The sequence below is a fragment of the Nicotiana tomentosiformis genome, chromosome 9, assembly GCF_000390325.3.
Source record: "Nicotiana tomentosiformis chromosome 9, ASM39032v3, whole genome shotgun sequence".
Lineage (NCBI taxonomy): Eukaryota > Viridiplantae > Streptophyta > Magnoliopsida > Solanales > Solanaceae > Nicotiana > Nicotiana tomentosiformis.
This window is the reverse complement of record NC_090820.1, coordinates 19,248,841-19,261,143: the sequence shown is the minus strand read 5'-3', so window position 1 is coordinate 19,261,143 and position 12,303 is coordinate 19,248,841. Positions and strand designations below refer to the sequence as shown.

Here is a 12,303-nt window from a genome sequence, read left to right as displayed (position 1 = left end):
CTAGGAGTGGCAAATGGATGGGTTGGGTCGGATATGGGCGGATAATGAAAAAACAGATATATTATTTGACCCGACCCATATAGAAAACGGGGGTTTCTTGAATATGATCACTTTTGAGAGAATTACTAGTTTCCCAAACTTGAGTAACTCCTAATTTGAGGTTTTATAAAAGTAAAAGTTAAACCCATTAGTTATTCATTTTTTAAGTGGATAATATGATTTTTATCCATATTTGACCCGTTTTAAAAAAGTTCATTATCCAACCTATTTTCTAATGAATAATATGGGTGGATAACTGTTTTCTTTTAATCATTTTGCAATCACTAATTTTCTACATTCACTTTAGTAGTTCTCAAAGAAATCTCCAAATCAAGAAAGCTGGCTTAGATTACTCAATGGTTAAGATGTTTTACGTAATGTGAATATTCCATTTAAGTGGGTGAGCGGGGCTTATATGAGGGAACCAAAAAAAAAAAAAAAGAGTTGCTCTACTATAAATCGCCTTAAAACCTTAGTCTGTAATATTTTCTATGTAATCATTGTAGTTTTCGTTAACAAAAAAAATAGAAAGAAGCAAAAAGAACTCCAAATTTTTGGTAACAAGATGTTAAATTCGTGAAGTGAATTGATTGCATTTGATAATTAAAAGTTGTTTAAATAAAAAAAAAATGCACGTTAAACTAATTAAAAATCCGTTTGTTCATAGATTTTTTTTTTTTTTTTTTTTTTTTTTTTTTTTTTTTTTTTTTAAATGTGTTTGTCCATGAAATTTTCGATTTTTTCCCCCACTTACAAAATTGCATATTTTTTTCAATTGAAATGCATATCTAAATATAGTTTCAAATTCCAAATACATTTTTCAACTAATTCCAAATACTATTTTTTTCTAGTAATTTTATGTCCCAACGCCTACTAATAGAAACACCCAAATTTAGCTTTTTTCATATTGCGAAAGAAACTCCGTCTTTTGATGGACCTGTTTGGTTTTCACCATATTATAAGCTAACAAGAAGGAGTAGAAAAAAATAAAAAATGTACTATACTTTCATTATTTGCTTTATTATGAGTATATTTTGCAGCGTACCTTGAGAAAAGCTGGTGAGACAGTGTTCTCTGTTGACGAAAAGAGAGACAATTGAGAGGAAATAGTAAAGACATTGTTCTGTAAAGCTCTGTTTGTTTTGAGAAGTAAAAGACTGATTTCCCAAACAGGAATAAAGAGATACGGGGTATATTCTGTGGTTGTATGAGCCGTTGGATCGATGAGGTTGAATGGCCATGATTAATCAATTAATTAGCGGTTCTGATGAAATAATCTGACGCTCTACGTTTGGTCATGGTGCCTATTCTGATAAAGAGTCCTCGTTTTGTCAACATATCCAAGATGCTAAAAAATTACACTCGTGTACATTAAATTGCAGTACTAATTGTATATGGTGGAATATGATATGACACGTGATCATCTAAAGGAAAGACACGTGGAATTCAAGACGGGGATGGCTGAAGACCGAATACAACCATTCCACTTGTCACCAGAAGGGGTAACGTTCATAAATGCGTATTAAATGCTCTGCACCCGGTAGCATTTAATAAGGAATATTCTGCAGCATTAAGAGCGATGACCCATTATAGAGAATTTGGCATTTATGTTCACCGTTACATCTTCATCAATGGCCCTCATAATTGACATTAAAGGAGGGCACGATCCTAGGACCTCTTTCCCTAGATACAACTATAAATAGTGAGCCCAGTTATCATTGTAAAGGACACAAATTTTCTGGCTAAACTTATACTACATTCTATACAAAGTTTAGTACAATCTTACTTTCCCATTTTTTTTATTTCATCATTGCTGTGCCTGAAAACCTTGTTCTCGGAACTGTCATCTCTGTTGTTTCATCTACATCTTAAGGTTAAGTATTGTACATTTTTTCAATTATCGCATTATTTCAGGATCAAATTAGTTCACTTGTCTAGAAACCACGTATAAATTCAACTGTACCGTTTTACGGGTAAACAGTTTGGCACCCACAGTGGGGCCTAGATAACCGTGCAATTAAATTGATCCTTGCCTTTTTTACTAACGTGATTTGATTATTTTGTCTTAGAAAAAATCACAAAAAATGGCAAATAACACTGTTAACAACACGCGCAACCTTGATATTCGAGGGGATCAACCTCATTTCGAGGATTCAATCAGTGACACCCACAATGAGGAGAATAATGCCACGCCGGTGCATGACAGACAGGACCCTCGACAGGTTCGGGAGACAACTCCCGATGATGCTGATGAGGAGCATGTTGTGGATGCGGTGAGGGTCCTGCAAGAGTAACATGCGATCATTCCAGGCCATCTCACGCGACATGATAAGGTTATGACGGAGCTGAAGCAGGCGCTATCGGGAGCTTCGAATAATGCAAACAGACGAGATCCAATTTCTCCCGGTGTTCCTGCAAACCAAACAACGCAGAGAGTCGACAACAACACTCCCAGGGGTGAAGTTAGCTTCGTCGGGGCTGGGGGGAGCAGATCCGGTCTCAACAACGAGAACGACCCGTTCAAGAATGAACTTTTATGCTTTATGAGGGAAGTAAATGCCCGCATGGACCAAATCCCGGGCGCGCCACCAGTATTGAAAGGCTCGGACTCGAAGAAGTATACTCAATTACCGTACAAGCCGAGTGCGGCACCAGAACTAATCCCGAAGCGGTTCAAAATACTTGAAGTGCCAAAGTATGACGGGACTTCAGATCCACAAGAGCATATTACCACCTACACAACGGTGGTAAAAGGAAATAATTTAGCTCCTCAGGAAATTGAATTTGTGTTGCTAAAGAAATTTGGAGAAAACTCTCACGAGGGGAGCTCTAACGTGGTATTCATTATTCCCCGAGCATTCCATAGATTGCTTTGAGATGCTCGCAGATTCTTTCATCAAGGCTCATGCCAAGGCCAGAAAAGTACAAGCCCGGAAGGCTGACATATTTAGGATCGCACAAGGAGAATCTGAATTATTACGAGAGTTCGTTACTCGATTCCAGAAAGAAAGAATGTTGCTCCCGGCTGTCCTAGATGAATGGGCAGCTGAAGCATTTACCAAAGGATTGAATCCGAGAAGCTCAAACGCTTCCTGGAAGCTGAAAGAGAGCCTGCTTGAGTTTCAGGCAACAACTTGGGCAGATGTTCACAACCGGTACGAGTCAAAGATAAGGATCGAAGATGGCCAGGTCGGTTCTACATCAACGGCCAAAGGACGGGAGAAGAGCAGAGAAAAATCAAAGAATGACTACAACACAAATAGACAGACTTCGAGGGTACGAGCAGACCGAAGGCCGTGGCAGAAACTTCCGGGCAGCAAGCAAGTTCACCATTGACAGAGGGACCGATCGTGGTCGAAACAATAGATCACTTCAGGATAAAGAGACGTCGGGGTGTCAGGATCCTTCTTACCCCAAGTTATCGGAATATAACTTCAACGTCAGTATAATGGAGTTAGTGTCAGCCATGAGAAACATTAAAAAGGCACGATTCCTGAGACCTATGAGATCCGATTCTAGCCAGAGGGATCCCAACTTATGGTTTGAATAACATAGGACGAACGACCACCGAATAGGGGACTACCGACACCTCCGGGAAGAGGTGGCAATACTATTGAAGAATTGTCACCTCAGAAAATTCTTGATTGACCGAGCTAAGAACAATTATGGTCGTAACAGAGACACCGCTGAACCTTTGAAAGCAGGAGAAGAACCCCCACGCCAAATGACAATATGATCTTCGGAGGGAATGAGATTAACGGGGTCACCTTTTCGGCAGCGAAGAAGATGAAAGTATCAATAACTCATAGTAAAAGACTCCGGGAAGATGATATCACTTTCACGGAGGAGGATGCAAATGAATTGTTGTTACCACACAACGATGCACTGGTAATTTCTTTAAATGTGTTGGATTTTAAGATTAAACGTGTTCTAGTGGATCCAGGAAGTTCGGCTAATATCATACAATGGAGAGTATTGAAGCAAGCTAAACTTACCAGAAGCATTATTCCGGCAATAAAGCTCCTCGCTGGATTTAACCTTGCGAGCGTGACGACTCAGGGAGAGATTTTGCTGCTCGTGAATGCTGAAAGAGTAATGAAAACAACTCTCTTCGAAATAGTAGATGGTGACATGGGATACAATATCATCCTGGGAAGGCCATGGTTACACGAGATGGAATATGTACCCTCAACATATCACCAATTGCTGAAGTTTCCAACGCTCGAAGGAATCAAGCAGATAAGAGGTGATCAACCGGCAACAAGGGAGATGAATGCAATTTTGATTTCCAGTAGCAAAGGGAAGGATCACACGGAATAGCAATTAAAGGAACCGACACTTACTCCCGAGTTAGAAGAAGTTAGCCCGGGGACAAAGTCGTTAGAACATTATCAGGTGCCGAGATATTTCCAAGTTCCAGAAGAGACGGACGCAACGAAGTCCACGGAGGAGGAACTGGATCAAGTTGCATTGCTCGAAGAATTCCTAGAAAGAAAATTTCATTTGGGGACAGAACTGCATCCGGAGCTCAGGCCTGGTTTTATTGAAATCCTTAAATTTAATGCTGATTGTTCTGCATGGTCACACGTGGATATGATAGGTATCCCAACGGAAGTAGCCGTGCACAAGTTGAGTTTGGATCCCAACATACCTACGGTAAGATAAAAGAAGCGCCCTATTGCTGAGGCTAGGAATAAACTCGTCAAAGAAGAGGTAACACGCTTGCTTAATATCGGTTCGATCTGAGTAGTAAGATATCTGGACTGGCTAGCCAATGTAGTAGTAGTTCCGAAGAAGAACAATAAATTTTGCATGTGTGTAGACTATAAAGACCTTAATAAGGCATGCCCGAAAGACTCGTTTCCACTGCCAAATATTGATCAATTAATTGATGCCATGGCCGGGCACGAGTTAATGAGTTTCCTTAATGCTTATTCCGGGTACAACCAAATCAAGATGAACCCGGAAGATAAGGAAAAAAATTCGTTTATAACGAATTTCGGTACATATTGTTACAATGTGATGCCCTTCGGGTTGAAAAACGCCGGAACCACTTATCAACGACTCATAAATAAGATGTTTGAAAAGCAAATAGGAAAGACTACTGAAGTTTAAATAGACGATATGCTCGTTAAGTCTACGATATGCTCGTTAAGTCTTTGAATGCAGGCGACCACCTTAAGCATTTGCAAGAAACATTCGACATCCTGAGGAAGCATAACATGAAACTTAATCCCGAGAAGTGCGCGTTCGGGGTCAGTTCTGGTAAGTTTCTCGGATTTCAAGTCTCACAAAGGGGAATTGAGGTAAACCCCGACAAAATCAAGGCCATAGAGGATATCCCAGATCAATTGTTGAACGTAAAGGAAGTCCAAAGGCTCACAGGAAGATTAGCGGCTTTGAGCAGGTTCATTTCCCGGTCGTCGAAAAAATGTCATCGCTTCTTCACACTGCTTAAAAAGAAAAATAATTTCAAATGGATAGCGGAGTGCCAGCAAACTCTGAGGGACCTGAAAAAGTACTTATCAATTCCTCCATTGCTCTCAAAACCAAAAGAAGGTGAAACATTGCTAGTCTACCTCGCAGTTTTAGAAGTTGCGGTAAGTGTGGTTTTAGTCCGGGAGGACAAAGGTACGCAATTTACCGTTTATTACATTAGCAAAATTTTAACGGGAGAAGAAATTCGCTACCCACATTTGGAAAAAATGGTCTTAGCTCTCGTAGTCGCCGCTCGGAAGCTGAGGCCCTACTTCCAATGCCACCCGATAGGTGTGGTGACTACTTTCCCTTTGCAGAACATCCTCCATAAACTTGAGCTCTCGGGAAGGTTGGCCAAATGGGCCGTCGAAATGAGTGAGTTCTACATAAAATATAAACCAAGGACTGCAATTAAGTCGTAAGTCTTGGCTGACTCCGTGGCTGATTTCAGTCCGGGACTACTGCCTCTGAAAACCAAGGAGGCAGTAATGGTGTCAGAATCGACATTGATGATTTGGACCTTATTTACGGATGGAGCTTCCAACGTAAAAGGGTCCAGACTCAGAATAGTCTTAATCACGCCTTCGGGGAAAACCTTAAGGCAAGCCATCAGAATGATCATTTTAACTAACAATGAAGCAGAGTATGAAGCTTTGATTGCAGGGCTCGAATTGGCCCGGGGACTTGATTATGAGGTTATCGAAATCAAATGTGACTCGCAGCTGGTGGTAAATCAGGTCTATGAGATCTTTGATACCAAAGAAGAACGTATTCAACAATACGTGGTAAAGGTCCAGGCTCTTTTGGCACGATTCCGGGAGTGGTAAATTACTCATATCCTAGGGGAGTATAACGCAGTAGCAGATGCATTGGCAAACTTAGGATCATCGATGGAAATAAAGGGATCAGAGTCCAGGACGGTAGTGCAACTGATGAACTTAGTCCTGGATACGGCTTGTTACTATGAGGTAAATTCGACTAGTCTGGTCTAGGACTGGAGAAATGAAATAATCGACTATCTCGAGCATGGGAAGTTGCCCAAAGACCCCAAAGCATCACGGGAGTTACACACCAAAACTGCACATTATAGCTTCAAGAGAGGCCAATTGTATAGAAAATCCTTCCAAGGCCCGTTGCCCCGGTGCTTAGGAGCGTCAGAAGCTAATTATGTCATGAGAGAAGTCCACGAAGGGATATGCGGTAATCACTCGGGCGCAGATTCTTTGGTGCTGAAGTTGGTATGGGCAGGATATTACTGGCCTCGCATGGAACAAGACGCCAAAGACTTCGTACGAAAATTTGATAAGTGCCAACGCTACGCACCATTAGTACACCAACCAGTAGAACCCCTACATTCGGTTCTATCTCCATGGCCATTCATGAAATGGGGGATGGACATCGTCGGACCGCTGCCACCGATTCCCGGAAAGGTAAGGTTTCTTTTAATTCTAGCTGACTATTTTTCTAAATGGGTGGAATTAGGTCCTTATCAGAATATCGGAGAACGAGAAGTGGTCAATTTCCTATGGAAAAATATAATTTGCAGGTTCGGAATACCAAAAGAGATAGCATGCGATAATAGACCACAATTTATCAGTGCAAAAGTTACAAAGTTTCTCGAAGATTTGAAGATAAAGAGGATCACATCTTCTCCTTATCATCTTAGCGCAAACGGTCAAGCGGAGTCAACAAACAAAGTGATTATTTAAAACCTCAAGAAAAGGTTAGAAGCAGCAAAAGGCAAATGGCCAGAAGAATTGCCCGGAGTTCTATGGGCCTACCGAACAACGGCCAAATCGAGCACAGAAGAAACTCCTTTTCCCCTTGTGTACGGTGCTAAAGCCCTAATCCCAGTGGAAGTGGGTGAACCCATTTTGAGATATTTTCGGGCAGATGAAGAATCGAACAATGAAGCAATGTTAATCAACTTGGAACTGCTCGAGGAACGTAGGGACTTGGCGCGTGTAAGAATGGAAACTCAAAAGCAGAGAATGGAACGATATTATAATCGAAGAGCCAACTTCCATTATTTCAAAGTAGGAGATTGGTTCTGAGGAAAGTAACCCAAAATACCCGGGACTCAATGCGGGGAAGCTAGGTCCAACGTGGGAAGGTCCCTACTGAATTTCAGCTATCACTAGGAAATGTTCATACAAGTTGGAGAACCAGAATGGAGACAAGTTTCCTAGCAACTGGAACATGGCACACCTCAAAAGATATTATTGCTGATGAACATTATTTAAGCGGAAAGTATGTGCTGTGTTGATACCCAATTTTTTTCTCATATTTTTTAAATATATATATATATATATATATATATATATATATATATATATATATATATATATATATATATATATATACCTTCAAAATAGCTCATATGCATCATCATTTGATTTTCAAGCATACACAAGTATTTTTCATAATTTTTCATAATTTTTAAAGACTTTAAATCAATTTATTTTTGCATTTTTACTATATAAATATCCAATAATTACCCTAAAAATTATTTTTATAATGCGTTAATCATCTAAACTTATCATTTATACCAATATGAGGTTTTAAATAGTTTCAGTGCATTTATCATAGTTACATTTGCATTTTTAGGGCCAAATTGCATATTTTGCAATAATAGCCCATATCCATATATAATTACATTATTCATACAGAAAATGACTTTTTATATTTTTATAATGTTAAGTAATTATTTTTAATCATTTTCATGCACAAATAATATTTTTGTTATTTATTAATTATTTTATAAATTATTTATTTATTAAATAATGGGTATTTAAAATCTAGCCCTAATATCCCCTATTTTCGGATTTAACCCAACACCCTTACACCAGCCCAATACCCTTGGCCAAAGACCCATTATCCCAATCCCCATACCCATTTAAACACTCGACCCATGACCTCTTTAAATCGTGACCGTTGATCTCTAAGATCAACGGTCCACGTTATACCCTCCCCTTTAAACTAACCTAAACCCCTAACCCTAATCATTCTATACCACCTCGCCGCCCTGGAATTCCCTCGTCTCTCATCTCCCATTAACCCTAGCCGCCGTTCCTATCAAACCCCCCTCAAATCCGGCCCCAAAACGGAATCCACCATGGATTCCCTTACCTTATTTACCTCTCCTCGCCACTAGCCACTCGTCTATGATCTTACCTAGTTGCTTGCCTAACATGGCAAGAAAATCTTGCCAAAATCGAACCAAATCGGTTCACACCTCTAATTTCTGTGGCTATTCCGTCTATGTTCATCATTGATTCTTTGTGAGTAACGAATATTCTTCATATATGTTGATGATTCTTACCTACCCCAAATTAGGGTTTTCAAACCCTTTCAATCGGACCAAAATAGGTCCGATTTTCTGATTTTTAATGTTATTCCGCTTTTATTCATCTTATTTTGTGCGATTTTTACTTTATTTTCAAATGATTTCACACTTTTCCTAAAACTAGGGTTTGAAACTTTCTCATTTTCTTACCAATTTTGGTGAATCTTTCCTTTATGTGTTCGATTACTTTCTTTACTTATGTTTTCCTGATTTTTGCTTTAATATTTGTTTAAATATTCTGAATATTTTTTGTTTTGGTATTATATTCTGAATAATTTTTTTTCGATATTATTTGTGTGTCCTTTAAAGTCTGCCTTAATAAGTCTGAACGATTTGTGTTTTGGTATGTCTGTGTATTTACCTTAAATATTCTGAATAATCTCGGGTATTTTTCTGATTTGCTGAATCCCTTGATTTATGCCCTAAATTACCTATACCTGATTCTGAAATTTTTTCTTGTATATGACTGATTTGTTTCCATGTTTATGTGCTAATTTCTATCACTATATATACTCTTCCCCCATTTCCTTTTGAAAGGACCTTCGACTACTTTCTGAACTCACTATAGACTTACTAGACCTAAGGTTATTCTGATTTTGCATTCTATACTCTAACTTTGGCTGGCTGGAAGCCAAGGCCAGTCAGCTCTGAAATCTTGCTATATACTGTGGACTTCAATACTTTGTGCATTTTTTTCGCTTAACTGGTGAGTCACCTAACTTCTGCACTTTCATTCTTACATGTCCCTGATTTGTATATGTGATTACTATTGAATTTGTTATTCAATATGCTTTGGAAGGGTGTTTAAGTATAACTCTATCAAATCTGTATGTCTTAGTCCCTTTAACACTTAATTGCTCCTAATGTTACCTGTGCTGAAGTTATTTGAACTTATTTAAGGTCTATCTAGTTAGTGTATCAATCCTTGAATGCCTATGAACGTGTTTATCCCCTTACCCTGAATCCCTGCAGTGAATGCCTCACATCTATGACTCTTATTAGTAGTTATAATTTGCCTCTTTGCTATTGTGTTAACATGATCACTCGATCCCACACCCCTCCAGTATTTGTTTGTAATTTGGAATAGCTTTCTCATCATGTTCGAATTGTTGCTTTATCCTTTGAAACAAACTGGATCATCTTTGGTTAGATCATTATAATAAAGTTACCTGCTACTTAACATGATTTTACTGAGTGTGTGTGTCTTGACTTATGACTATAAGCATGCTGCCCTCCCCCCTTCTATGACGTTGTTATGGTTTTCTTGATAATAAACTAGGTTATGTACTTAACATGATTCAACATGCTTTAACTCATTCTACACCTATGACTTTGCCAAACTTGCAAACATGTTCTTTGCCAACTTTTAGCATGTGACTGCTACTGTGCTGAGTTTGAAACCTGTTTATCAGTTTCATTAAACTAGTTCTTTTTTAAGTTCTATTTAAGTGGCTGCTTGTTGACTCAATTTGGTCATGTCTGTTTAAATCCTCAATTCCTGTCTTCTCAATTTTGGTCTTTCTTTCTCTGTCACCTAAGCTCTTTTAAATCCTATTCTTAGCCAATGCTGCCTAAGTTCTATCCTTTGGCCTCCCTAGTGTGAGCACTGCTCAGGGTTTATTAGAGACCCTTGTGAACTCTGACACACTAGGATTTGGTCCCTAATTCCTCCACTGAACTATTCTTGTTAACCACCCTAGTGTGAGCACTGCCCTGGGTTCTTGAAGCCCTTGGGAACATTGACACACTAGGGCCTTGGTTCTATATGCTCAACTCTATCTTGTGCTCACTGGGTGAATCATTCAATTCCTGGCTGCTGTATGTCTATGAGTGTGTAACTTGGAGACTGTTGTGATTTTTGAGAATAAAGGCCAGGCCTGTCCAGGTGTATTTTGGGCCTGCTGTAGGCTCCCTATAATTATTCTCCTATGTAATTCATGCTATTCATTCTGGGTCTGTAATAATTATTGTAATAACATTTAGGGTATTAGTGAAATTGGGAAAGGGATTTTTATCTTATACTTGCAATAAATGGGGTAGAAATCCTGCCTATAGGTTCAATAATGTGTGTTTAGTTATCGTGTGTTAGAAATCATGCCTATAGGTATCCTATTATGTCCAGTCATTATATGTTAGCAATCCTGCCTATGGTTTCAATATTTGGTTCAATTGTGTTGTATTTCTGCTTATTAGAAATCATGCCTATAGGGAATTGTATGATTCAATATGCGTTTACATGCTGCCATATTCACAAATTGTAGAGATCATCTCTATAGAATCTAAATCGGATTAAATTGTAGAAAGCATGCCTATAGGTCTGAATCAGTTTAATTATCATCTTGATCGTTTATTCAGGAGTTCTTGACACTATGCCATTATTATCACTAGAAAGTATTCCTATAGGACTAAATAAGTAATTCTAAATATCCTTACGTGATTACCATTATTTATTATTGAGTAGAACACCTAGACATCATGCCTATATGTTTAATCCCCTTATGCCTAAAATCAGTAGGCAAATTATGTAGGTTTCTGGAAATCATATTTAGGAAATGGATTTTGCGTGTATCTGTCTGCTCATTAATTTGGTATCACATAGAGATCCAGCCTATAAGATTCTGCAACCTTAACTCATTAAAATCTGTCAATGTTAATCAGTTTGGCGTGTATTTGTTGTCCAAATGCGGAGGCTAACTTGAGCCCTTATTTGCTTATATGTGAAAGTCCTAAATGTTTTACTTGTCGCCTAGTATTTTCCCTTTTGAGCAACCCAATTTAAAGTCTAGAACCACCCTGAAATAGAGGTCCAAATGCCTCCTGGACCATAGGCATGAGACAGGTAGTGTACGTATAGAGTACGACTTAGAATTGACTAGTGCACTTTAGGCAAACGATTTAAAGATAGTAATCGGGTAGCAGGAGATGATAGTCTGTGCTCGCTGAATAATATGAGTAACACCCCATCTTGAGGGAGTTACGAAGTATTATTTATGTTGCACGGGGTGATCCTTTAGGCTAAAAAACTTAGGACCCCCCACCTTTGTTTAAAGTCAATCATTTTATTTGCCCAAATTGCTTCCCTTCTCTTAGACTAATTCATATAATTCGAGTTCGGCTGGGACCCACTGTTGTGGACCTCGAGGAGTGCCTAACACCTTCTCTTCAAGGTAATTTGAGCCCTTACCCGATCTTTGGTGACGCGAACTGGTTAATCCAGAGTTATTTGTAAAATAGGTGCCCTAACGCACCTTAATCCGTTAGGTGGCAACTCTTATCTTTTAATTAATTTCCTTTAAAAGAGTTGTCACGACGTCGAAGCCCGATTTCGTGAGAAAGAAGGGGCGCGACAGCATGACAACTCTGCTGGGGATATTTTTAGGCTCTTACCATAGCGAACTTGGTCTATATGAATTAGTCTTATTTGATGAATGTGTTTCCTT

General features: G+C 38.9%; 1 long non-coding RNA gene across 14 annotated transcripts in view; it reads left to right on the top strand.

Annotated features, from left to right (window-relative positions):
* LOC138899410 (uncharacterized) overlaps nucleotides 1–12,303 on the top strand; it is a 303,148-nt gene that overhangs the window by 134,774 nt on the left and 156,071 nt on the right. For 7 of the 14 annotated variants that reach the window (XR_011410982.1, XR_011410986.1, XR_011410983.1 and 4 more), the window contains exon 2: nucleotides 707–759. This is a non-coding gene — a long non-coding RNA (uncharacterized lncRNA). The remainder of the gene's footprint in view (nucleotides 1–706; nucleotides 760–12,303) is intronic. The other 7 variants (XR_011410992.1, XR_011410980.1, XR_011410987.1 and 4 more) reach the window with 2 other exon arrangements.